The 26,319-nt window shown below is 45.7% G+C and overlaps 1 long non-coding RNA gene across 1 annotated transcript in view; it reads left to right on the forward strand.

The window, feature by feature from the left end:
* LOC134932789 (uncharacterized) overlaps positions 1-26,319 on the forward strand; it is a 113,583-nt gene that overhangs the window by 23,981 nt on the left and 63,283 nt on the right. The gene's annotated exons all lie outside the window — the stretch shown is intronic.

The following is a 26,319-nucleotide window of genomic DNA, read 5'->3' on the forward strand; positions in this document are numbered from 1 at the left end:
CATAGCTTTTTTTACCCTCAGTCACATCTTCTTATTTCTTACAATACAAATCAATTTCTACACCAATATTATCTATGCTTTTGTTTCACTTCAAACAAAATTTAAACCCATTGAGCTTACACTGCTTTTCTCACCTACGTTTCTGCAAATCTTCTGCTCTGGATCCCTTACAGCCTACACTTCTAGTTCCAGTTTCCCTCCACCTATTAACCTACTCCACACTATGGGGTCATTCCGAGTTGATCATAGCTGTGCTAAATTTAGCACAGCTACGATCATGAACTCAGACATGCGGGGGGGGGGGGGGGCGCCCAGCACAGGGCTAGTCCGCCCCGCATGTCAGTGCCGCCCCCCCCCCCTGCAGACCACACCCTTATCCACATCACACTGAACTCCTTAGCTGCCCACTTCCTGCAGTTTCCCTTCCTAGCTCAGGCACCCGCACCATCACTACTCTCTCATCATCCCTGCCCTCCAAGTTAATCTCACCTCAATGCTACAGCAACCCTATTAATCTCATTCACATCTCTCCCACAAACTCATACCCCCTATCCTGTGCCCTCTGGAATGCCAGATTAGTTTTTAATAAATTGGTCCACACGCCATTTCTGAAACCTGGATTACTCCCCCCGATACTACTTCTACTTCTGCTCTCTCTGCTGGGGGTCTCACATTCACACACACACACACACACACACACACACACACACACACACACACACACACACACACACACACACCTGACCCAGGGGTATCCATGGTGGTGGTGTTGGGGTCCTTTTACCCCCTAGATACTCCTAGCAACTCATACCCCCAGAACTGTCCCTTACATTCTGTACATTTGAGGTTCATGCTATACGCATCTTCCAACTTGCCCATCTTAGAGTAGCTGCAATTCACCGCCACCCTGGCATTGCTTCTAAATTCCACAACAACTTTGCTTCCCAGCTCACTCACTTCCTCTCTTCTGACATTCCCTCCATTATCCTTGGAGATTTCAACATCCCTATCGATATCCCCACACAATCCTCTTCCTCTAAACTCCTTAACCTCACATTTTCACTTGGTATCTCACAGTGGTCCTCCTCACCCTCCCATGTGAATGGGAGCTCACTGGATCTGGTCTTCACTCACCATTGTGATATTTCTGATTTTTCCAACTCCCCATTTCCCCTCTCTGACCACCATCTGCTCTCCTTGAACTTATCTCTCTCTGCTTCCCCATCTCTACCTCCTAAGGCTACCATTGTCACGGCTGTAGTTATTTGTGAATCCGGACTAGGACTAGATACTGGGTCTGGTGTTGAGAGTTGTGGACAGAACTGGGCAGGCTTTATAAATGATCTACTCATGCAGACATGGCAGGTTGGCTGAGAGATTAGGGTAGAAGATGACCAGCTAAGAGGGTACTGGAACACTGGTGGAGTGACTCACCAGTGCAATAGATAGCTGGGTTGTCACCAATATGGAATGTCTTTGTGAAGACTGAAATGTTTTGGTGATGAATGTCAGAATGCTGGATGGAGCCAGCAAGACAGAAATGTAGAATGCTGGGCAGAACCAGCACAGCAGGTTTTCCGGATGCTGGATGCAGGGCCGGTTCGAATGCCCTCGGCGCCCCGGGCAGGGAATGGGGGCATGGCTTACTACAGGGGGCGTGGTCAGTCACGCCCCCTGTACAGCAGAAGCGCCGCTTAAATGCTGAGCGGTGCGCGATGACGTCATCGCGCACCGCACAGCAAAAGGTCCTCTCCGCGAAGGGAAACTAGATGCGTAGTGTCTAGTTCCCTTCGCGGAGAGGACCTTTGCTGTGCGGTGCGTGATGACATCATCGCGCACCGCTCAGTAATGGTCCTCTTTGCGAAGGGAAACTAGATGCTACGTGTCTAGTTCCCTTCACGGGACCAGAGCCGCAGGAGCCGGGGGGACACAGCGGGCAGCGGAGGGCACAGCAGTGGCGGATCTTGCCATGGTGCGGCGCCCTCCGGACGGCGCCAGCGCCCTCCGGAAGGCGGCGCCCCGGGCAAAAGTACTGCTTGCCCGTGGCAAGATCCGCTACTGGCTGGATGGAACCAGCGGAGTAGATTTGCAGAAGGCTGGACGGAACCAGCACAGCAGGTTTTCCAGATGTCGGGATTGAATTTCCGACAGGGCAGGTTTTCCAGATGTCAGAATTGGCTTTCCGACATGTCAGGTTTTCAGGATGTCGGGATTGGCTTTCTGACAAGGCAGATTTTCCAGATGTCAGGATTGGCTTTACAACAAGGCAGGGTTTCAGGATGTCAGGATTGGCTTTCCGACTAGGCAGGTTTTCAGAATGTCGGTATTGGCTTTCTGACTAGGCTGGAGCTCAGCATGCTGGACAGAACCAGCAAGGAAAGTTCTCTGAATGCTGGGCGGAACCAGCAAGGCAGGAGTTCAGAATGCTGGATGGAACCAGCAAGGCAGGTTTGTAGAATGCTGGGTGGAACCAGCACAGCAGGAGTTCAGAATGCTGGGCGGAACCAGCAAGGCAGGTTTGTAGAATGCTGGGCCGAACCAGCACAGCAGGTTTTCCAGATGCTGGACGGAACCAGCGGAGTAGGTTTGCAGAAGGCTGGGCGTAACCAGCACAGCAGGTTTTATGGATACTGGATGGAACAGCAAAGTCACTATGACCGCAATGATATGCGGGTCAGTCCCTCTGGATCGCTGGAATAGCACACCAGTGAATCTGGAAATGCTGCAGTGTAATTGCAGTAGTGGCCCTTTAAGATCATCCAGGGAGTCAGGTAGTGCTGGAGATGGATATTGTAATTCTTTACCAGCAGGAGATACTGGAGCTCACACCAGGCTGAGAGACAACAAAGCACTGATAGCTTGTCAGTGCTGGGACTTGGAACTTAAACCCCTTGCTCACTGCTGACTGGATGAGCGACTCACATGATGAGGAAAGGATTCCGGATTGGACCCAGGGAGATCAGCTGACCAGGAACTGTCATGGTGACGTCCATAGCTGGTTTTGGAGGAAACTCCGGCATGGTATGGTTTGCATAGATGTGCTATGGCCACTGGACTTGTGGATGCTGGCACGGTAGCATAGCAAAGCATGAACAATCCTCAATGATTGCTGTGTAAACACAGCATGGAGAGACTTGCTGAATTCAGTATTCACACAGAAGGTTATTCAACACAAGTGCAACTCGAGTCATTAGCAACTCTCACCTTCCAGACAGAGAACTCAGCACTTAAGGAACCCATGATACTGGTGAGCTGTTTATCCCAGTGAACAGAAAACATGCAGGATCCAGGACAGATGGTAAGTCATCAAATTATATTAATTTAGACAGGATTGTGACAACCATCACTAAGCATAACATTGAGGCTATTGACACCACATCCCTATCCTCCCTGTTCAACTCACATCTCTTTCCTATTCTCTCTTTCTCATGCCCTGAACAAACCACTTCCCAATATAATGCTTCCCTTACTCCTGCTCTTGACTCTGTCGTGCCACCAACCACTATTCACCCACGCAAATTAACACCTCAACCCTGGCACACCAAATGCATCAGATATCTGCAAAAATGCTCACAAACTGCTGAGCGACACTGTAGGAAATCACGCTCTAAGGTAGACTTCCCCCATTTCAAATGTATGTTTTCGTCATTAGTACTGTCCTTTCCCTTTCAATACAGTCATAGTTCAAGAATCTCATCTCCACCCAATCTTCCAACCCCCGGCGCCTCTTTGCCACTCTCAACTCCCTCCTCTACCCACCTCCACCTCGTCTCCCCTCCTCACTCCCTGGTCTTGACTTTTCCACTTACTTCACATCCAAAATTGACTCCATATGTCAGGACCTCTAATCCCACCAGACAATCAGCAACCAGCCACCTCCTATCCCTTAACACTCCTCCCCATCCCTCTCACCAACTCTGACAGCTTTCTACCATGTATCTGGTGGGGAAGTCATGGCCCTCATCTCTTCTCCCCCCAACCACCTCTCCACTTTACCCCATCCCCACCCCGCCTCCTCCGCTACCTCTCTCCTTCTGCCAGTTCCCATCTTGCCCACCTTCTCAATCTCTCCCTCTCATCAGGCACTGTCCCCCTGCCTTCAAGTATGTACTTGTCTCTCCTATTCTTAAAAACCTACCTTTGATCCAAAAACACTCTCCAACTACCGACCCATCTCCAAACTCTAAAGTATATTGTCTACAACCACCTTGCTTCCTTTCTTTCCTCCCACTCACTACTTAACCCATTCCAGTCTGGCTTCCATCCTCTCCACTCAGCTGAAACTGCCCTCACAAAAGTCTGCAATGACCTCCATACTGACAAATCTAAGGGTCACTACTCTCTGCTTATTCTTCTTGACCTCTCTGCTGCTTTTGACACTGTGGACTACCCTTTTCTTCTGCAAATCCATCACTCCATTGGACTGCGTGATACTGCCCTCTCTTGGCTGTCCTCCTAACCCTCTGACCATTCCTTCTCTGTCTCCTCTCATGACTCCACCTCCCCCCACTTCCACTATCTGTAGGTATCCCCTAAGGTTCTGTTCTTGGTCCTCTCCTTTTCTCTCTCTATACGTCATTAGTTCTTTTGACGTCCAATATCATCTCTATGCTGAGGATACTCAAATCTACCTTTCCTTCTCGGACTTATCCCCTGCTCTCTTCACTCATATCTCTAAATGTCTATCTGCTATCTCTTCTTAGATGTCCTAGCGCTTTCTCAAACTTAACATTTCTTAGACTGAGCTGATCATCTTCCCACCCTCGCGCAAAACCTAACCTCCCACAATTTTATTATCTATTAATTGCACAACTATCTTCTCTAGGCCCCAAGTGCGCCATATTGGAGTAATCCTTGACCCCTCCCTCTCCTTCCAACCACACATTCAGCACCTTTCACAAACCTTCCATTTTAATGTCAAAAATATTTCCAGGATCAGACCCTTTCTGACACAGGATACTACTAAGACCCTTATTCACTCACTGATCATCTCCAGACAGGACTACTGTAATCTCTTCCTGACTGGCATCCCTGACAAATGCCTCTCTCCACTCCAATCTATCCTCAATGCTGCAGCCCAGCTCATCTTCCTCACCAAATGCACTATGTCCACCTCCTCTCTCCTATAAGCCCTTCACTGGCTTCCCTTCCCTTTCAGAATCCAATTCAAGCTTCTCACATTCGCCTACAAAGCCCTCACCCACTCCTCTCCCATTTACATCTCTGCCCTTATCTCCCTTTACATGCCCACCCGCCCTCCTTCGCTCTGCTTTTGCACACCGCCTATCCTGCCTACTGGTTACTTCCTCCCACTCCTACCCCTAAGATATTTCACGTGCTGCTCCCTTTCCATGGAATTCTCTACCTTAACGTCTCAGACTCTCCACCTCTTTACCAATCTTCAAACGGGCTCTCAAGACCGACTTCTTCACCAAACTGAGCCAAGTCTCACTCTATCCCTCGGTTCCACGCTCACTGTCTACCCCATCTGTGTCACCCCTGTCTGTCTGCGCCTCCCATTTAGAATGTAAGCTCTCACGAGTAGGGTCCTCTTCCTTCATAAGCTTATCCTTTTCTTAGTTTAATAATCTTAGACTGCACCAAATCCTGCGCATTTCTGCCACCCTGATACTTATGCCAGTGTCGTCTGCTAATGTAGCTATGTTTATGTACACTGTACTTGTCCTATATTGTCTTCAACTGTAAGTCACTGTTTTCCTGCTTTGATTATGTGTTTATATACTCTGTAATTGGGCGCTGTGGATCTCTTGTGGCACCATGTAAATAAAGGATAATAATAATAATAATAATAATAATAATTGTGCATTTTGTGGTAAGCATTCTAAGTTGTCTGAAGGACATGTAAACCGTCCTGGTTATTATAGTAATGACCTGACTTACAAGATCTTCTCTTGGATAAAACAAAGGGTAGGGGACATTTTTCCTCCTTAAGTTTTTAATGACCTTTAATTAGCAAAATGACAAAGAGCTGAAAGGTCCTTACAGATATATCCACCTTTGATTTATTTACATTCTAACCATAATCTGGCGGTTATCATCCCGATAGTCACAATCATAGGCGTGCGCAGCACATTTTATTAGGGGGTGCACCGTCGGAGGGGTGTGTCTAGCGCCGCCTTTTGGGCGTGTCTAGCACCATCTATTGACGGTCGACGCAATATAAAATATCCACCCTTGTACCAATCCTAATAAAGCAGATACATTGTCAGATGTTGTGGTGTGAACCAAACAAACACCCCTGATGGCACTCACTGCAATTACAGTGCTCCTCCTCAGCCTGGTCTGGCTCCCCGTCTCTTTCCCTGCAAGCTGCAGCAGCTTACTTACAAGTCAGTCACTCACTGACACTGACAGTCGCAGACTAGTACTGCTGCTGCTGGAAAAACGAGTGACGTGTCAATGTTGCTGCCGTCCGCCTGCCAGTATTGAATTTGTCTTCCTAAGAGGAATGCTGGCTGCATGCTGATCCTCATCTGTGGCTGGCGTTGGCATAGCATAGAAGGAGAGAGGTGGGCATGTGGCGGGTGGGCGTGCGAGCAGCATGACGTAATCACATCACGCTGTTTTTGTACATGGAGGTGGAGCTGGGAGTTTGAAAGCCGGTGGTAGTGGCACACTTGATTAACCCAGGCATCTGATCAGTAATGCAGTCCTGACAGGGTGCAGCGCAGAGGGGACAGTAATCAGTCTGCTCGACAATCACTGCATCAGGCATGTGAGATCGGGGTGCCGGACATTAGGGGGTGCCTGTGCGCACCAGGCACCCCCCCTGCGCACACCTATGGTCACAATGCTGTCAGTGCCATCACAACGGTCAAAATCCTGATGGATTTTGATGAGTATTGTAACCCTAACCCACCACTCCTGCAGCCTGACCCTAACCATTCCCTTTGGCAGTCTAACCTAACGATCCCCTCCCGTAGCCTAACCTTAACCTTCAGCCTAGTGGCTAACCCTCACATTAATCGTAATACTCACTGTTGGGATTCTTTGGGATTTACACTGTCAGTATATCTCAGCCAGGACTGTGACAGTCAGGATGGTGACGATGGATCCTGACTACATCCCACCATAAGGTAGGGTTTCTTATTTTATTTACTTTAAGATTGGTTTATATTGTTGGGTGTATTATCTTAAAGAATCTTCCCTGTTAAAAATTAGTCTTCAGTGTGATCTGCTTATGGAATTTATACCTGCTGATATTCTTGATATAATGCATCAGGGCATATTGCCTATTTAGGCCCTCATTCCAAGTTGTTCGCTCGCTAGATGCTTTTAGCAGCATTGCACACGCTAGGCCGCCGCCCTCTGGGAGTGTATCTTAGCTTAGCAGAATAGCGAACGAAAGATTAGCAGAATTGCTACTAAATAATTCTTTGCAGTTTCTGAGTAGCGCCAGACCTACTCACAGATTGCGATCAGCTCAGTCCGTTTAGTTCCTGGTTTGACGTCACAAACACGCCCTGCGTTCGGCCAGCCACTCCCCCGTCTCCAGACACTCCCGCATTTTTCCCTGACACGCCTGCGTTTTTTAGCACACTCCCGGAAAACGCTCAGTTACCACCCAGAAACGCCCCTTTCCTGTCAATCACTCAACGATCAGCAGAGCGACTGAAAAGCGCCGCAGAATCCACAGCAAAACTGCTAAGTTTTCAGTAAAATAATTAAGCGCATACGCCCTGCGTGCCTTGCGCATGCGCAATTTGCAACAAATCGCAGCATAGCGAAAATCGGCAACGAGCGAACAACTCGGAATGAGGGCCTTAGTTAACTGAGGTTCTTCCTTAAAGACTCAGGTAGCATTCGATAAAGTCTACTAGTCTACTACAGAGTGTATCCAACTAATGTCTTGGCCACTGCAAACATAAAATAAAGCCAAATCACAGACCTATGTAATTTTTATTACAATGAACAATTGGGATAAAACACTAACACTTTCCATTGCAATAACGATAATGGTGTAAAAGAGAAGCCAAAATGATACCAGTACTGTACATAACATTAAACACATTCAAATATAAAAATGAATTTATTGTAGATGTATTTTACATGCTGTGCATAAATTCATTAAAATTGTGGAGCAAACTGTTTTTACTGTATTGGTCTTATTAAGGCACAATAGTTTCACATGTTTTGGCAAGTAAATTTATCTATTACTGCTAGAGATGAGCAACCGAACCCCCCTCCCCCGAACATCCCATTCCGAGCCTGGATCGGAGTCCGGCTCAGGACTTCCCACCAGACTCGGAAACCAGAACGAGGCCAAACGTCATCATCCCACTGTCGGATTCTCGTGGGTTTTGGATTCCATATAAATAGCCGCACGTTGTCGCCATTTTCACTCCGGACTTGGAGAGTGAGGGAGACAGACCTCTGTCTCTCTGTGGGTGGTGGCATCAGGGGGGGTTAGTGTGTGCTCTGTAGTTGTGCTGCTGCAGTCACTGTGGTGTACCTGTGCTGTGTTAGGGGTGCTATCCTGGCTGCCACTGGTGTTTCATGTGCTGTTATGGGTGCTGCAGCTGTACATGGGTGTAGCTGTCCTCCTGTATGCTGTAAAATATAGGGGTGCTGCTGTTAAAATAACATTACACTGGCCCTGTATACTGTAAAAATTCAGGGTTGCAGTTGTCAAAAATGAAAAGCACACTGCTCCTGTATGTTGTAAAATATAGGGGTGCCGCTTTTAAAATAACATTACACTGGCCCTGTATGATATACAAATTCAGGGGTGTAGTTGTTAAAAATTAAAAGCTGGTCCTGTATGCTGTAAAACATAGGGGTGCTGCTGTTAAAATAACATTACACTGGCCCTGTATGCTGTAAAAATTCAGGGGTGCAGTTAAAAATTAAAAGCACACTGGTCCTGTATGTTGTAAAATATAGGGGTGCTGCTGTTAAATTAACATTACACTGGCCCTGTATGCTTTAAAAATTCAGGGGTGCAGTTCTTAAAAATTAAAAGCACACTGGTCCTGTATGATGTAAAATATAGGGGTGCTGCTGTTAAAATAACATTACACTGGTCCTGTATGCTGTAAAAATTCAGGGGTGCAGTTGTTAAAAATTAAAAGCACACAGTTGTTAAAAATTAAAAGCACACTGCTCCTATATGCTGTCATATATAGGGGCGCTGCTGTTAAAGTAACATTACACTGGCCCTGTATGCTTTAAAAATTCAGGGGTGCAGTTGTTAAAGAATAAAAGCACACTGCTTCTGTATGCTGTAAAATATAGCGGTGCTGCTGTTAAAATAACATTACACTGGCCTTGTATACTGTAAAAATTCATGGGTGCAGTTGTTAAAAATTAAAAGCACACTGCTCCTGTATGCTGTAAAAATATAGGGGTGCTGCTGTTAAAATAATATTACACTGGCCCCGTATGCTGTAGAAATTCAGAGGAGCAGTAAAATCAATGTACACTGGCCTTGTCTTGTATGCTGTAAAAATTCTGGGGTGCAGTGAAAATCAATGTACACTAGCCCTGTCTTGTATGCTGTAATAATTCTAGGGTGCAGTGAAAATCAATGTACACTGGACCTGTATGTATGCTGTAAAAATTCAGAGGTGCAGTGAAAAAAATGTACACTGGCCCTGTATGCTGTAAAACTTCAGGGATGCTGTTGTTAAAATAAAAGTACACTGGTCCTGTATGCTGTAAAAATACAGGGGTGCAGTGAAAATAAATGTACACTGGCCTTGTCTTGTATGCTGTAAACTTACAGGAGTGTTGTGAAAATACAGGGGTGCTGGCACTGTCCGCCGTTGAGATGTCTAGGCCTGACCTCCACAACACTGTATGGGAAGAGAAGGCTCCTACCACCATTTGCAAGCCCCCTGCAAGTGCTGGGAGGAGCACAGCCAGTCCAGTTGCTGATATTGAGGATGTCACTGTAGAAGTACACCAGGATGAGGAGGATATTGGTGTAGCTGGCGCTGAGGAGGATGTTGACGATGAGGATTCTGATGGTGATGTGGTTTGTTTGAATAAGGCACCAGTGGAGACAGTTGTTGCCCATGGGATGAAAAAGCCCATTATCATGCCTGGGCAAAATACCAAAAAGCCACCTTTTCAGTGTAGAATTATTTCTCCACAAATCCAGATAACAGGTGTCAAGCCATATGTTTCCTTTGTCAATCCATAATAAGTAGGGGTAATGACATTAACCACCTAGGAACATCCTCCCTTATACGTCACCTGCAGCGCATTCATCATGTCATTGTCAAATTCTGAAACTTTGGGTAATAGCGTAAGCAGTCCACTGACATCTAAATGATGTGGTGTGTTTGTTTGAATAGTATTTCTCCATGAGGATGAGGATGTAAACACTAAAGGGGGGGGGGGGAATCTGAGGATGAGGATGACATCTTACCACTGTAGAGCCAGTTTGTGCAAGGAGAGATTAATTGCTTTCTTTTTGATGGGGGCCCAAACAAAACAATAATTTCAGCCACAGTCGTGTGGCAGACCCTGTCGCTGAAATGATTGATTTGTTAACGTGTGCATGTCCTGTTTATACAACATAAGGGAGGGCCCAAGGACAATTCCATCTTGCACGTCTTTTCTTTGCCACATCATTCCAGGGGTAATGCCCTATATGAAGTGCTTCCCCTCTGCCCTATCAGTCCAGGGTTACTGCCTAACTGACGTTTAAGTACAGGGGTGCTGTTGCCTGTCTGCTGTGCTGTGTAATTCTACAGGGGTTCTGCCTATGCTGTATAAGTCCTGGGGTGCTGCCGTATAATTCCAGGGGTGCTGCTGTATTTGATCCTATGTTTAAATGAAAGCCTAGAGCAGACATGAAACAAGCTTCAACATCACAAACAGATTTGTGAAAACTAGCCGCAAAGGTGGAAATGTTTTTAGATAAAGTTGGGAGAGACCACATTTGTGGCCAAAGTCAGTGTGACTCAGAAGAGACTGAATCATAGTCCACGCAACTTCCGGATAGGTAAAAGTGATATTTTCTGCCAGAGCATTAGAGAGAGGTTCTTCTCAATTATTTCATGTTAGGGACTCACTCAAATGAATGGCTCCAATTAGTCAACCTTAATTTTGATTTATTATGTTCCACATTTTGGGATTATTTATTTAGAAGATGCGCATTTGTTGGATCTTCTTTTCCTAAGGGCTGCGTAGGGTTATCACAAGACCTCGCGGTGTTAGAAGAACAGAGTTTCAGTGATCATGCATTGCATCAGCTTTCCATTGCACTGCAGCACTAGATGGGCCAGGAGCTCCTGTGAGGCACAAACAGTTACTGAATGAGTCTCATGGTGGCTTACAGCCAGCAAGATGTCTAGCTTGCCAGGCTGAGCCATGCTGTGGGCACAGAGGTTAGCATTGCTTCCTCCCACAGTCCTACTTATAGTATGAAATGAGTTTGGACTGTAGAGTGGTAAGCTCCACTACGGCAGGGGCTCAATAACAAAAAAAATTACTGTACAGTCGTGCTTAGTACTTTACTGAACCCACCCGACCTCAACTTGTCCCACCCGCGGCTGCTGTGGTGGCTCAGGAGGGGCTGCTAAAACATCTAAGGGGCTGCATTATTTAAAAATTAAATATGAATAAAATAAACAAGACTCACAGGTATGCTCACATACATGTAACTGGGATACACAGGTATGCTCACATGCGTGTAACTGGGAGCTGTGAAAAACAAAAATAAGGCATCTGCCACAAAAGATGTAAATAAAAATGCAAAAATATGGAAAAAAAGAAACCCATGAGATTTTAACAAAAAAAGTCTCCAGACTCCGTGGAGGGGAAAATATCCAATCTTGATCCTGTGGTATACACCAGTTTATTTGCATCCCAGCATTAAATCCGAGATTATCATAATCCCTCAAAGTAGACTTCTTGACACTGTCCTCTTCCTCTTGCCTCTTCTCATAATGTGAAAAGTCATCAAATATGGAGGTGGTATGTTAGTAGCTAGCTATGATTCGGAGAAGTTTGCAAGCTTTTTCCAGGGGTCCCACCTGTTGCTGAAATGATGGGGTTTATTAAACTGTGCATGTCCTGTTTAAACAACAAAAGGGTGGGTGAGAGGGCCCAAGACAATTCCATCTTGCACCTCTTTTTTTCTTTGCATTAGGTGCTCTTTGGGGCGTAGTTTTTAAAACTGCCATCCTGTCTGCCACTGCAGTGCCACTCCTAGATGGGCCAGGTGTTTGTGCTGCCCACTTGTGTCGCTTAGCTTAGTCATCCAGCCACCTCGGTGCAACCTTTTGGCCTAAAAACAATATTGTTAGGTGAGAGGTGTTCAGAATAGACTGGAAATGAGTGAAAATGAATGTTATTGAAGTTAATAATACCATAGGATCAAAATTACCCCCAAATTCTGTGATTTTAACTGTTTTTATGTTTTTTTAAAAAGTCATCCAGATCCAAAACCAATCCAGATCCAAAACACGAACGGGGATCCAGATCCAAAACCAAGACACAAAACCCGAAAATGTGTCCGTCGCACATCTCTAATTTCTACCCTGCTTTTCTATGTAAAGGAAGCATAATATGGTTGTTATGATTGTGCTTGTTGGAAGGATATGCAGTACAATTTATTTGCATTGAAAACAGGAGCATAGAAATACAGAAAATAGGCTTACCATACATTCCATTTAAACCAGGACACTTATGAATTACACAGGTTCTGTGGCAGATTACAAGCAGGTGAAACTCAGGATTAAAGTCATCCAGCCACAGAACCTGTGTAATTCATGAGTGTTCCGGTCTAAAGGGATGATATGGTAAATATCATTTATTTACTGGCCCATTCAAACCCCACTACTGGAGGTTCCGGCATACAACCTAAGGCAGTGCTTCTCCAACTGGCAAGACATATTAGTACTCTTTCTGAAATGTGACTACAGGACACTTTCGAAAGATAAAACTGTGGGCCCTGCAGGAGGCAAGAGGTGTTCAGGGGCCAATCAGCAGTTGTTAAGATCTGAGGGATATACCTAGACTGGATGATGCGGAGAACTGGGTGATTGCAGGTGATGAGTGGGTGAACTTGACGGGATCCGGTCTGAAGATCGACAGTATCTAGTTCGACAATGTTTAGGTCGACCACTATAGGTCGACAGTCACTAGGTCGACAAGGATGGAAGGTCGACAGGGTTTCTAGGTCGACATGTGCTAGGTCGACAGGTCTAAAGGTCAACATGAGTTTTTCACATTTTTTCTTTTTTTGAATTTTTTCATACTTCACGATCCACGTGGACTACGATTGGAACGGTAAAGTGTGCCGAGCGAAGCGGTAGCGGAGTGAAGGCACCATGCCCGAAGCATGGCGAGCGAAGCGAGCCATTCGAGGGGACGCGGTGCACTAATTTGGGATCCCGGTCACTCTACGAAGAAAACGACACCAAAAAATAAATAAATCCTCATGTCGACCTTTAGACCTGTCGACCTAGCACATGTCGACCTAGAAACCCTGTCAACCTTCCATCCATGTCGACCTAGTGACTGTCGACCTATAGTGGTCGACCTAAACATTGTCGACCTAGATACTGTCGATTTGATGAACCACACCCGAACTTGACACGTGGTCTATCTTCTGGACAATAACCCTAGACACCTGAGTGTAAGACTCGTAGAGTGCACCAGGTCTTCTTGCCTATAAGACCCGATTTTCCCTTAAGACTTTATACGCCTACCGGTACTGGGATGCCCACCAGGACATATACCACTGGCGACAGTACAGGTTTACCCCCAAGATGACTAGCGTTATCTGTCAGTAGAAAGAACAGGGACAGGAAGAGAATGGCTGAAACCAAGTATGAGTCAGAGGACTGGCTGACAGAACCGAGATAAAGTATGAATATGCAAGGGACCAGGGAGAGACACTGTAGTGCAGTGGTACTGTGGTGAAAGAGACAAGTGTGGTGGTAATGTATAAAGCAGCTGTATGCAAATAACAAGGACAATGGAGGACTTCAGAAAGACAAAGGATAAAGGTAGACAAAGAATAAATATTGTGTGAAAAAATTCAAACTACACCAGATGCTAAGGGTAGACCAAATTCAGACAGGTCAGGGTCCAGCAAAGATTCTTTCAGCACGAGGTTCACAGGGCTAGCAGTTTTTCACTAGAATCAGGAACTATAACCAGAATTGGAGAAGAGTACAGGAACAGAATATAAAAGGCGTTAGCAGCACCAATCCAGACACAGGAGTACTAATGATATTAATCTTATGCCGCTGTCTTGCTGCATGTATACCCACAGTTAATTACTGAGCAATGGCGAAAGCTGTCTGCCTCTGGCATTCCCGTTGCTAGGCACCCGGCGGTTTCCACCATGCAAAGTGCCCAGCGCCGGCCTGTTGCTAGGTGCCAGGCGGGGACCAGCAGCCCTAGTGGGCGGGAGAGAGGCGCGTCCCGGTCACTAGGCAACCGCCAGAACCCGCATCTCCCTGCGGCCGCCACTTTCCTATGCTGCTAATCTGATGATTTAAACACAGAAGGGAGAGGAGGAAGTCTCAGGAGAGTTTGCTCTCTTACCCTACTCACTCTGCTCCACAGGATCCAGCGCTCCGGCACAAGAGAAAACTTTAAAAAGGGCTTTTATAAAATGTAGTGGCAGCAAAAGGTGCCATTTATTTAATTCAAAATGAAGATCTATTGTGGTTGGAGTGAGAAATATGTAATTATTGTACAGGTGGAGGCAAATTATTTTTATTTGGGGAGATTACTTAATTTAATTGGGGTTTTTCATAGTGCCTCATGTGGAGTGATGGTATTAGTTTTTTTTAATGCTGGCATGATTTGAAGGCTATTAAGTGAATGTGTATCTGAGATTAGGGAAATTGAGGGTTATTTATTAAATGTGAATACTAGAAGGTCTTGTCCACAGCAACCAATCAAATTCTAATTCTAATTTTCTAGAATGCATCAAATAAATGTTTGCTATGGGCAATACCTCCATTTTTGTAAACTCACACCTTTGTAAATGTACCCCGTAATATAAGGGCTGTTTTAGCTATGGATGAGCGCGTTCGGATCTCAGAGATCCGAACCCTCCTGAACTTTACGGTCCGAGCCGGGATCCGAGTCCGGCTCGGGATTATCTGCCAGACTCGGATCTCAGATCGAGGCAAAACATCATCATCCCACTGTTAGATCTCGCGGGTTTGGGATCCCATATATAAGACACCACCCATCAACGCCATCTTCACTCCAGCACTGGAGAGTGAGCAAGACAGACCTTTGTCTCTCTGTGGGTGGTGGCGTCCGGTGTGGTCACTGTGTGTGTGTGTGTGTGTGTGTGTGTGTGTGTGTGTGTGTGTGTGTGTTGTAGGGGTACTGTCCTGTGCTGTTGGGGGTGCTGTACAGGGGTACTGTACAGAGGTGCTGTCTTGTGCTGCTGCCACCAGCCATGACATTGACGATGCAATTTCATTAACGTCATCTGCTGAGGCCAATGCCCAATGTCATAGAGGGCATGTAAAATCGAAGAAGCAAAAAGGAATGACCAAAACATTTTTTTCATTATCTGATGAGAAACATAAAATTGGCAATATGCCATTCAGGACATGAAGTGTCATCTGCATTTTAGTGTTATCTGCTGTTGTAGCTATGTTTATTTACCCTGTACTTGTCCTATATTGTCTTCAACTGTAAGTTGCTGTTTTACTGTTTTGATTATTTGATTATGTACTCTGTAATTGGGTGCTGCGGATCCCTTGTGGCACCATATAAATAATAATAATAAAGTGGCAAGGAAAGGCTAAGGCCTTGGCCTATGTTCATGACTGGTGGTTCAGCTTCTCATGAAGATGGAAGCCCTCCTCCCTCTCGAAAAAGTAAAAACATAAAGCTTGTTAAAGAACAGGAAACAATTGTGTGTTCAGAGTTATCACAAATCCCCAAGGAGAGTCCAAGTGTGTCCGCGATTGTGATGTCTAGGCCTGACCTTCCCAACACTGTATGGGAAGAGAAGGCTCCTACCACCATTTGCAAGCCCTCTGCAACTGCTGGGAGGAGCATCGCCAGTGCAGTTGCTGATATTGAGGATGTCACTGTAGCAGTACACCAGGATGAGGAGGATATTGGTTTAGCTGGCACTGAGGAGGAAGCTGACGATGAGGATTCTGATGGTGATGTGGTTTGTTTGAATAAGGCACCAGTGGAGACAGTTGTTGGCCATGGGATGAAAAAGCCCATTGTCATGCCTGGGCAAAATACCAAAAAATCCACCCCTTCGATGTGGAATTATTTCTCCATAAATTCGGACAACAAGTGTCGAGCCATGTGTTGCCTTTGTCAATCCATAATAAGTAGGTGTAAGGACAATAACCACCTAGGACATCCTCCCTTATACATCACTTGCGGCACATTCATCAAAAGTCATTGTCAAGTTCAGAAACTGTGGCTAGGAGTGTGTGACCAGTCCAGTGACACCTAGCTCCCTTTCTTCTGGTATCCAAGAGCCTGCAATCCACACCACCAACACCCTCATCGTCAATTTCCTCCTCAATCAGTATCAGAGGTAGTCTTGTAGGCCATGTCATAGGCATGACTGACTCTTGTCTTATCCGGGATTCCTCCAGAGGATCATTGAGTGCTACGCCTACTGATGCTGCTGCTGTTGTACTACTGTAAAAAAGCAATTGGCTGTTCAACAGTCCTTTGCGAGGAAGATGAAGCATGACAGCAGTCATCCTGTTGTAAAGCGGATCACTGAGGCCATAACAACTATTCTGGTGTTAGACGTGTGTCCGGTACCCGCCATTAGTGCAGTGGGATTTAGGGGGTCATTCAGATCTGATCGCTGGGCTGCTAATTTTGCTGTCCTGCGATCAGGTAGTTGCCGCCTCCAGGGGGAGTGTAAATTCGTCGTGCAATTGTGTGATGGCATGTGTATGCCGAGCTGCCAAAATCGAGTGTGTGCAGTCTGTGTGCAACACAGGACTTAGTCCTCCAGTGTGATGAGAACGGGCTGATTAGGGCCGTAGCTGACGTCAGACACCTTCCCTGAAAATGCTTGGTAATGCCTGCATTTTTCCGGACACTCCCTGTAAACGCTCAATTGCCACCCACAAACGGCCTTCTCCTGTCAATCACCTTGCGAACGCCCGTGCGAACGGATTTTTAGCACCATCTCGTCACTGACCAGCGATGCCCATTGTTGTTGTGCCATGCGCGTGCGCATTGTGGTGCAAATGCATGCGCAGTTAGGACCTGATTGCTCGCTGTGCAAAAACACACAGCAGCAATCAGATGTAAATCACCCTCTTAGACAGTTGATGGACGTACTGTGTCCCCGGTACCAAATGCCATCTAGATTCCACTTCACTAGGCAAGTAATTCCCAGACTGTACAGGGACATTAAGAAAAGTGACCTCAGTGTCCTCAAAGTGCGGTTGTACCCAGTAGTGGATTTCCCACTAGGCACGTGAGGGACGGCACCTGATTGATAAGGGCCAGATGATTCTTTTTTTTCCATCATTACAACTTTATACTGTATGTGCAAAGAAAGATTGAAGGATTCCTGCTACACTGGCGCTTGATGAAGCTGCTCTAGACTGTTAATTTCCCTCAGATGTCACCATACATCACAATCTACACAAGGAAAAAACAACGTGGAAAATATATAGCCCTAGGCGCTTGTATTATGAAAAAACAAAAAGTAATAAAGTGCAAAATTTAGGTAGAGGAAATTTGTGATATACAATACGTTCCTTTTTATTGGTGATGAGCGGGTTCGGATCCTCGGAATCCGACCCGCCCGAACTTCACCTTTTTTTTTACACAGGTCCGAGCGACTCGGATCCTCCCGCCTTGCTCGGTTAACCCGAGCGCGCCCGAACGTCATCATTCCGCTGTCGGATTCTCGCGAGACTCGGATTCTATATAAGGAGCCGCGCGTCGCCGCCATTTTCACACGTGCATTGAGATTGATAGGGAGAGGACGTGGCTGGCGTCCTCTCCGAGTCCGTTGTATTATATTACAACTTAGTTAGTTATAATTGTGGGGAGGATTGGGGACGGGGAGCAGCTGTTAGGGAGTACAGTGCAGGGTTTTGAGTTTAATCCGTTGTTTCTCTGCCTGAAAAAAAACGCTCCACCATATCTGTGCTCACTCAGTGTGCTGCACTGCTGCATGATATATCTGTGCTGAGTGCACTGCTCACACTGCCTAATTGTGGGGACTGGGGAGCAGTTATAGCAGGAGTACAGTGCACAGTTTTGCTGACAGTGACCACCAGTCCAGTATACGTTTGTCTGCCTGAAAAACACTGTGGTGTTTTTTTTTTCTTTCTTCATGCTAGTTTGTTTAGCAGTCTGCGGACACTGCAGTGTCCACCAGGTCCGTTATACAGTATATTATATATATAATTAAGCACTAAGCAGCAGTACGGTAGGCCACGGCTGTACCTACCTCTGTGTCGACTCGTCACTCGTCGTCCATAAGTATAAGTAATACTATCCATCCATCTACATTGTATACCTGTGGTGTTTTTTTTTTCTTTCTACATACTAGTTTAGCAGTCTGCTGCTGACACTGTTCACCAGGTCCGTTATACAGTATATTATATTTATATATAAGCACTAAGCAGCAGTACGGTAGGCCACGGCTGTACCTACCTCTGTGTCGTCACTCGTCGTCCATAAGTATAAGTAATACTATACTATCCATCCATCTACATTGTATACCTGTGGTGTTTTTTTTTTTCTTTCTTCATACTAGTTTAGCAGTCTGCTGCTGACACTGTCCACCAGGTCCGTTATACAGTATATTATATTTATATATCAGCACTAAGCAGCAGTATGGTAGGCCACGGCTGTACCTACCTCTGTGTCGTCACTCGTCGTCCATAAGTATAAGTAATACTATACTATCCATCCATCTACATTGTATACCTGTGGTGGTTTTTTTTTCTTTCTTCATACTAGTTTAGCAGTCTGCTGCTGACACTGTCCACCAGGTCCGTTATACAGTATATTATATTTATATATAAGCACTAAGCAGCAGTACGGTAGGCCACGGCTGTACCTACCTCTGTGTCGTCACTCGTCGTCCATAAGTATAAGTAATACTATACTATCCATCCATCTACATTGTATACCTGTGGTGTTTTTTTTTTTCTTTCTTCATACTAGTTTAGCAGTCTGCTGCTGATACTGTCCACCAGGTCCGTTATACAGTATATTATATTTATATATAAGCACTAAGCAGCAGTACGGTAGGCCACGGCTGTACCTACCTCTGTGTTGTCACTCGTCGTCCATAAGTATAAGTAATACTATACTATCCATCCATCTACATTGTATACCTGTGGTGTTGTTTTTTTTTTTTCTTTCTTCATACTAGTTTAGCAGTCTGCTGCTGACACTGTCCACCAGGTCCGTTATACAGTATATTATATTTATATATAAGCACTAAGCAGCAGTACGGTAGGCCACGGCTGTACCTACCTCTGTGTCGTCACTCGTCGTCCATAAGTATAAGTTATACTATACTATCCATCCATCTACATTGTATACCTGTGGTGGCTTTTAGTTGTGCGCAAAATATGGAGAACAAAAATGTGGAGGTTAAAAAAATAGGGAAAGATCAAGATCCACTTCCACCTCGTGCTGAAGCTGCTGCCACTAGTCATGGCCGAGACGATGAAATGCCATCAACGTCGTCTGCCAAGGCCGATGCCCAATGTCATAGTACAGAGCATGTAAAATCCAAAACACAAAAGATCAGTAAAAAATGACCCAAAAATCAAAATTAAAAGCGTCTGAGGAGAAGCGTAAACTTGCCAATATGCCATTTACGACACGGAGTGGCAAGGAACGGCTGAGGCCCTGGCCTATGTTCATGGCTAGTGGTTCAGCTTCACATGAGGATGGAAGCACTCATCCTCTCGCTAGAAAAAAGAAAAGACTTGCGGCAAAAGCACAGCAAAGAACTGTGCGTTCTTCGAAATCCCAAATCCCAAAGGAGAGTCCAATTGTGTCGGTTGCGATGCCTGACCTTCCCAACACTGGACGGGAAGAGCTTGCGCCTTCCACCATTTGCACGCCCCCTGCAAGTGTTGAAAGGAGCACCCGCAGTCCAGTTCCTGATAGTGAAATTGAAGATGTCAGTGTTGAAGTACACCAGGATGAGGATATGGGTGTTGCTGGCGCTGGGGAGGAAATTGACAAGGAGGATTCTGATGGTGAGGTGGTTTGTTTAAGTCAGGCACCCGGGGAGACACCTGTTGTCCGTGGGAGGAATATGGCCATTGACATGCCTGGTGAAAATACCAAAAAAATCAGCTCTTCAGTGTGGAAGTATTTCAACAGAAATGCAGACAACAGGAGTCAAGCCGTGTGTTGCCTTTGTCAAGCTGTAATAAGTAGGGGTAAGGACGTTAACCACCTCGGAACATCCTCCCTTATACGTCACCTGCAGCGCATTCATAATAAGTCAGTGACAAGTTCAAAAACTTTGGGCGACAGCGGAAGCAGTCCACTGACCAGTAAATCCCTTCCTCTTGTAACCAAGCTCGCGCAAACCACACCACCAACTCCCTCAGTGTCAATTTTCTCCTTACCCAGGAAAGCCAATAGTCCTGCAGGCCATGTGACTGGCAAGTCTGACGAGTCCTCTCCTGCCTGGGATTCCTCCGATGCATCCTTGAGTGTAACGCCTACTGCTGCTGGCGCTGCTGTTGTTGCTGCTGGGAGTCGATCGCCATCCCAGAGGGGAAGTCGGAAGACCACTTGTACTACTTCCAGTAAGCAATTGACTGTCCTACAGTCCTTTGCGAGGAAGATGAAATATCACAGCAGTCATCCTGTTGGTGTTAGACGTGCGTCCGGTATCCGCCGTTAGTTCACAGGGAACTAGACAATTTCTTGAGGTAGTGTGCCCCCGTTACCAAATACCATCTAGGTTCCACTTCTCTAGGCAGGCGATACCGAGAATGTACACGGACGTCAGAAAAAGACTCACCAGTGTCCTAAAAAATGCAGTTGTACCCAATGTCCACTTAACCACGGACATGTGGACAAGTGGAGCAGGGCAGACTCAGGACTACATGACTGTGACAGCCCACTGGGTAGATGTATTGCCTCCCGCTGCAAGAACAGCAGCGGCGGCACCAGTAGCAGCATCTCACAAACGCCAACTCGTTCCTAGGCAGGCTACGCTTTGTATCACCGCTTTCCAGAATAGGCACACAGCTGAAAACCTCTTACGGCAACTGAGGAAGATCATCGCAGAATGGCTTACCCCAATTGGACTCTCCTGGGGATTTGTGACATCGGACAATGCCAGCAATATTGTGAGTGCATTACATCTGGGCAAATTCCAGCACGTCCCATGTTTTGCACATACCTTGAATTTGGTGGTGCAGAATTATTTAAAAAACGACAGGGGCGTGCAAGAGATGCTGTCGGTGGCCAGAAGAATTGCGGGCCACTTTCGGCGTACAGGCACCGCGTACAGAAGACTGGAGCACCACCAAAAACACCTGAACCTGCCCTGCCATCATCTGAAGCAAGAGGTGGTAACGAGGTGGATTTCAACCCTCTATATGCTTCAGAGGATGGAGGAGCAGCAAAAGGCCATTCAAGCCTATACATCTGGCCATGATATAGGCAAAGGAGGTGGAATGCACCTGTCTCAAGCGCAGTGGAGAATGATTTCAACGTTGTGCAAGGTTCTGCAACCTTTTGAACTTGCCACACGTGAAGTCAGTTCAGACACTGCCAGCCTGAGTCAGGTCATTCCCCTCATCAGGCTTTTGCAGAAGAAGCTGGAGGCATTGAAGGAGGAGCTAAAACAGAGCGATTCCGCTAGGCATGTGGGACTTGTGGATGGAGCCTTTCATTCGCTTAACCAGGATTCACGTGTGGTCAATCTGTTGAAATCAGAGCACTACATTTTGGCCACCGTGCTCGATCCTAGATTTAAAACCTACCTTGGATCTCTCTTTACGGCAGACACAAGTCTGCAGAGGTTCAAAGACCTGCTGGTGACAAAATTGTCAAGTCAAGCGGAACGCGACCCGTCAACATCTCCTCCTTCACATTCTCCCGCAACTGGGGGTGCGAGGAAAAGGCTACGAATTCCGAGCCCACCCGCTGGCGGTGATGCAGGGCAGTCTGGAGCGACTGCTGATGCTGACATCTGGTCCGGACTGAAGGACCTGCCAACGATTACTGACAAGTCGTCTACTGTCACTGCATATGATTCTCTCACCATTGAAAGAATGGTGGAGGATTATATGAGTGACCTCATCCAAGTAGGCACGTCAGACAGTCCGTACGTATACTGGCAGGAAAAAGAGGCAATTTGGAGGCCCTTGCACAAACTGGCTTTATTCTACCTAAGTTGCCCTCCCTCCAGTGTGTACTCCGAAAGAGTGTTTAGTGCCGCCGCTCATCTTGTCAGCAATCGGCGTACGATGTTACTTCCAGAAAATGTGGCGAAGATGATGTTCATTAAAATGAATTATAATCAATTCCTCCATGGAGACATTCACCAGCAGCAATTGCCTCCAGAAAGTACACGAGGACCTGAGATGGTGGATTCCAGTGGGGACGAATTAATAATCTGTGAGGAGGGGGATGTACACAGTGAAAGGGGTGATGAATCGGACGATGATGATGAGGTGGACATCTTGTCTCCGTTGAGCCAGTTTGTGCAAGGAGAGATTGATTGCTTCTTTTTTGGTGGGGGCCCAAACCAACCAGTCATTTCAGTCACAGTCGTGTGGCAGACCCTGTCGCTGAAATGATGGGTTCGTTAAAGTGTGCATGTCCTGTTTTTACAACATAAGGGTGGGTGGGAGGGCCCAAGGACAATTCCATCTTGCACCTCTTTTTTCTTTCATTTTTCTTTGCGTCATGTGCTGTTTGTGGAGTATTTTTTTGAAGGGCCATCCTGCGTGACACTGCAGTGCCACTCCTAGATGGGCCAGGTGTTTTTGTCGGCCACTAGGGTCGCTTAGCTTAGTCACACAGCTACCTCATTGCGCCTCTTTTTTTCTTTGCGTCATGTGCTGTTTGGGGAGTATTTTTTTGAAGGGCCATCCTGCGTGACACTGCAGTGCCACTCCTAGATGGGCCAGGTGTTTGTGTCGGCCACTAGGGTCGCTTAGCTTAGCCATCCAGCGACCTCGGTGCAAATTGTAGGACTAAAAATAATATTGTGAGGTGTGAGGTGTTCAGAATAGACTGAAAATTAGTGGAAATTATGGTTATTGAGGTTAATAATACTATGGGATCAAAATGACCCCCAAATTCTATGATTTAAGCTGTTTTTTAGGGTCTTTTGAAAAAAACACCCGAATCCAAAACACACCCGAATCCGACAAAAAAAATTCGGTGAGGTTTTGCCAAAACGCGTCAGAACCCAAAACACGGCCACGGAACCGAACCCAAAACCAAAACACAAAACCCGAAAAATTTCAGGTGCACATCACTACTTTTTATTAGGAAGATTTTCCAATGCCTGTCTTTGGGTCCATTCAGTGCTCAGTCCTCATTTAAAGTGACGTTATGCATATATAAAACAAAAATACAGATACACATTGTGTGATAACATTTAGACCATACTATTATGAACATTTTTCCATTCTAATAAATGTTCCTAATGTGAAAAAAGTGTCAAAAGTGTGCACAGTTCTTTTATCCTTGAAATAATCACAGTGCTTCCAAGCTTGATAGAACTACTAATATATTGAAGAAGATGAAGAAGAGGAAGGGTGTACCCCACTCACTCGAATAGAGAGATAAAGTAGACTCATAAAGGTATCTTTAACTTCTATGATGAAGCATAAATAGGGCGTACCCCACTCGCAATGATATGGAGAGTTTGAAGCCCATCAAGGTATCTTTTGAGGGTCTTAGAAGTATATCATCAAGCGATTTCACCAGATGTCTCAATCTCACACATGTGTGAAAAACAGGAGAAAAGACAACCAACGTGTAGTACCCTCTTATTGATGCAAAATGAATATCAGCCAAAATGGATTTCTATGTTAGTAAATATGGTAAGCGTACCCTACTCACAATATTGAGTTGTTTTCAAAGCACATCAAGGTATCTTTCACTTTGAATCTTCATAGGGTGACTTTTAAATGGTGTATAAGATATGTTGACTCAAGATGATGTACAATCCACAACGTGATGTACAATCCAGAAAAAAATGTATAACACACAATTCCCCAAACAGGATGGGCAACATCCAATGTACAAATGTACAAAAATATTTAAAAATAAAAATAAATAGCTTCCGTTTAAAAACAAACATAGCAATAGCCCAAGCCATCAGAAAAAAACACCTCAAAAAGGCCTGATTCTAATAAAAAGTTCTTAGTTATAGAATTTTACCTTTTTGGAGGTGCAGATGTTTATATGCCATCCTGAAACATCTGCACCTCCAAAAATACATAGGCAAAGGAGGGGAAATGCAACTGACTCAAGCACAGTGGAGAATGATTTCCATGTTGTGCAAGGTTCTCCAACCCTTCGAACTTGCCACACGTGAAGTCAGTTCAGACACTGCCAGCTTGAGTCAGGTCATTCCCCTCAATAGGCTTTTGCAGAAGCAGCTGGAGAAATTGAAGGAGGAGCTAAAACGGAGCAATTCCGCTAAGTATGTGGGACTTGTGGATTGAGCCCTTCATTCACTTTGCCAGGATACAAGGGTGGTCAATCTGTTGAAATCAGTTCACTACATTTTGGCCACCGTGCTCGATCTTAGATTTAAAGCCTATGTTGTATCTCTCTTTCTGGCGGACACAAGTCTGCAGAGGTGCAAAGACCTGCTGGTGAGAAAATTGTCAGCTCAAGCGGAACGTGACACATCAACAGCTCCTCCTTCAATTTCTCCCGCAATTGGAGCTGCAAGGAAAAAACTAAAATGTCCTTGCCGACCCACTGGCAGTGATGCAGGGCAGTCAGGAGCAAGTTTTGACATCTGTCCCAGACTGAAAGAGCTGCCAACAATTACTGACATGTTTACTGTCACTGCATATGATGCTGTCACCATTAAAAGAATATAGAAATAAAAAGAGCGCTTGTTATGTATACTTATGTGTATGCGCAAAACCTGTAAAAAAAAGGAAGGTTAGTAAGATGTTTACAGCCCTTTTTGGACTATATAAGATTGGATTGCAAATCAGCCAATAAGGGACCTGGATAAATATCTATCCCTCTCTAAATGTTGATCAGTCCATATGAAAAAAAAAATATATATATATTTTGGTATTTATATAAGGAGTTCCTTACCCCTATATAGTAGAAGTCCAGATATTCAGTGCGCACGTAGCGGTTTTATTTTTCCACAAGTAGCAGTGATCTTGCTGCTGTATAATTTATAGCTGAGCGGCTAGCGGCCGGCTTTGATTAGCTGCCAGCTAACTGATGTCTCCCCGTCTGTGCTGCTGAAGGGTGGATAGCGGCTGGCTGGCGGCTTTGATTAGCTGCCAGCTGACTGATGTTATTCCGTCCGTGCGGCTGAAGAATGGATAGCGGCTGGCGGTTATAATTGCCGGCTGGCTGACTTGCTGGTTCCCCGTCCGTAATGCACGCTTTGATGCAATGAATTTTGTGCAAACTAGGGGTTCCTGTGTAGTCCGTACCATTGAAAGAATGTTGGAGGATTATATCGGTGACAGCATCCAAGTAAGCATCTCAGACAGCCCTTATGTATACTGGCAGGAAAAAGAGGCAATTTGGAGGCCCTTGCACAAACTGGCTTCATTTTACCTAAGTTGCCTACCCTCCAGTGTGTACTCCTAAAGAGTGTTTAGTGCAGCCGGTCACCTTGTCAGCGATTGGAATAGGAGGTTACTTCTGCAAAATGTGGAGTAGATGATGTTCATCAAAATGAATTATAACTTCCCCCAGGAAGACCAGCAATTGCCCCCAGAAAGTACACAGGGACCTGTGATGGTGGATTCCAGCATGGACGAATTAATACTCTGTGAGGATGAAAACACTGAAGGGGTTAAGGAATCGGATAATGAGGACAACATCTTGCCTCTGTAGAGCCAGTTTGTGCAAGGAGAGATTAATTGCTTCTTTTTGTGGGGGCCCAAACAAACCAATAATTTCAGCCACAGTCATGTGGCAGACCCTGTCGCTGAAATGATTGGTTTATTAAAGTGTGCATGCCCAAGGACAATTCGATCTTGCATGTCTTTTCTTTGTCTGCCATATCATTCCAGGGTTGCTGCCCTATAAGTCCAGGGGTGCTGTCCCTCTGCCATTTAAGTCCAGAAGTTCTGCTGCCTGTCTGCTGTGCTGTGTAACTAACTAGTTAGCTGGTTGAAGACGTACTGGAGTACAATCCAGACA

Source organism: Pseudophryne corroboree, chromosome 1 (assembly GCF_028390025.1).
Source record: "Pseudophryne corroboree isolate aPseCor3 chromosome 1, aPseCor3.hap2, whole genome shotgun sequence".
NCBI lineage: Eukaryota > Metazoa > Chordata > Amphibia > Anura > Myobatrachidae > Pseudophryne > Pseudophryne corroboree.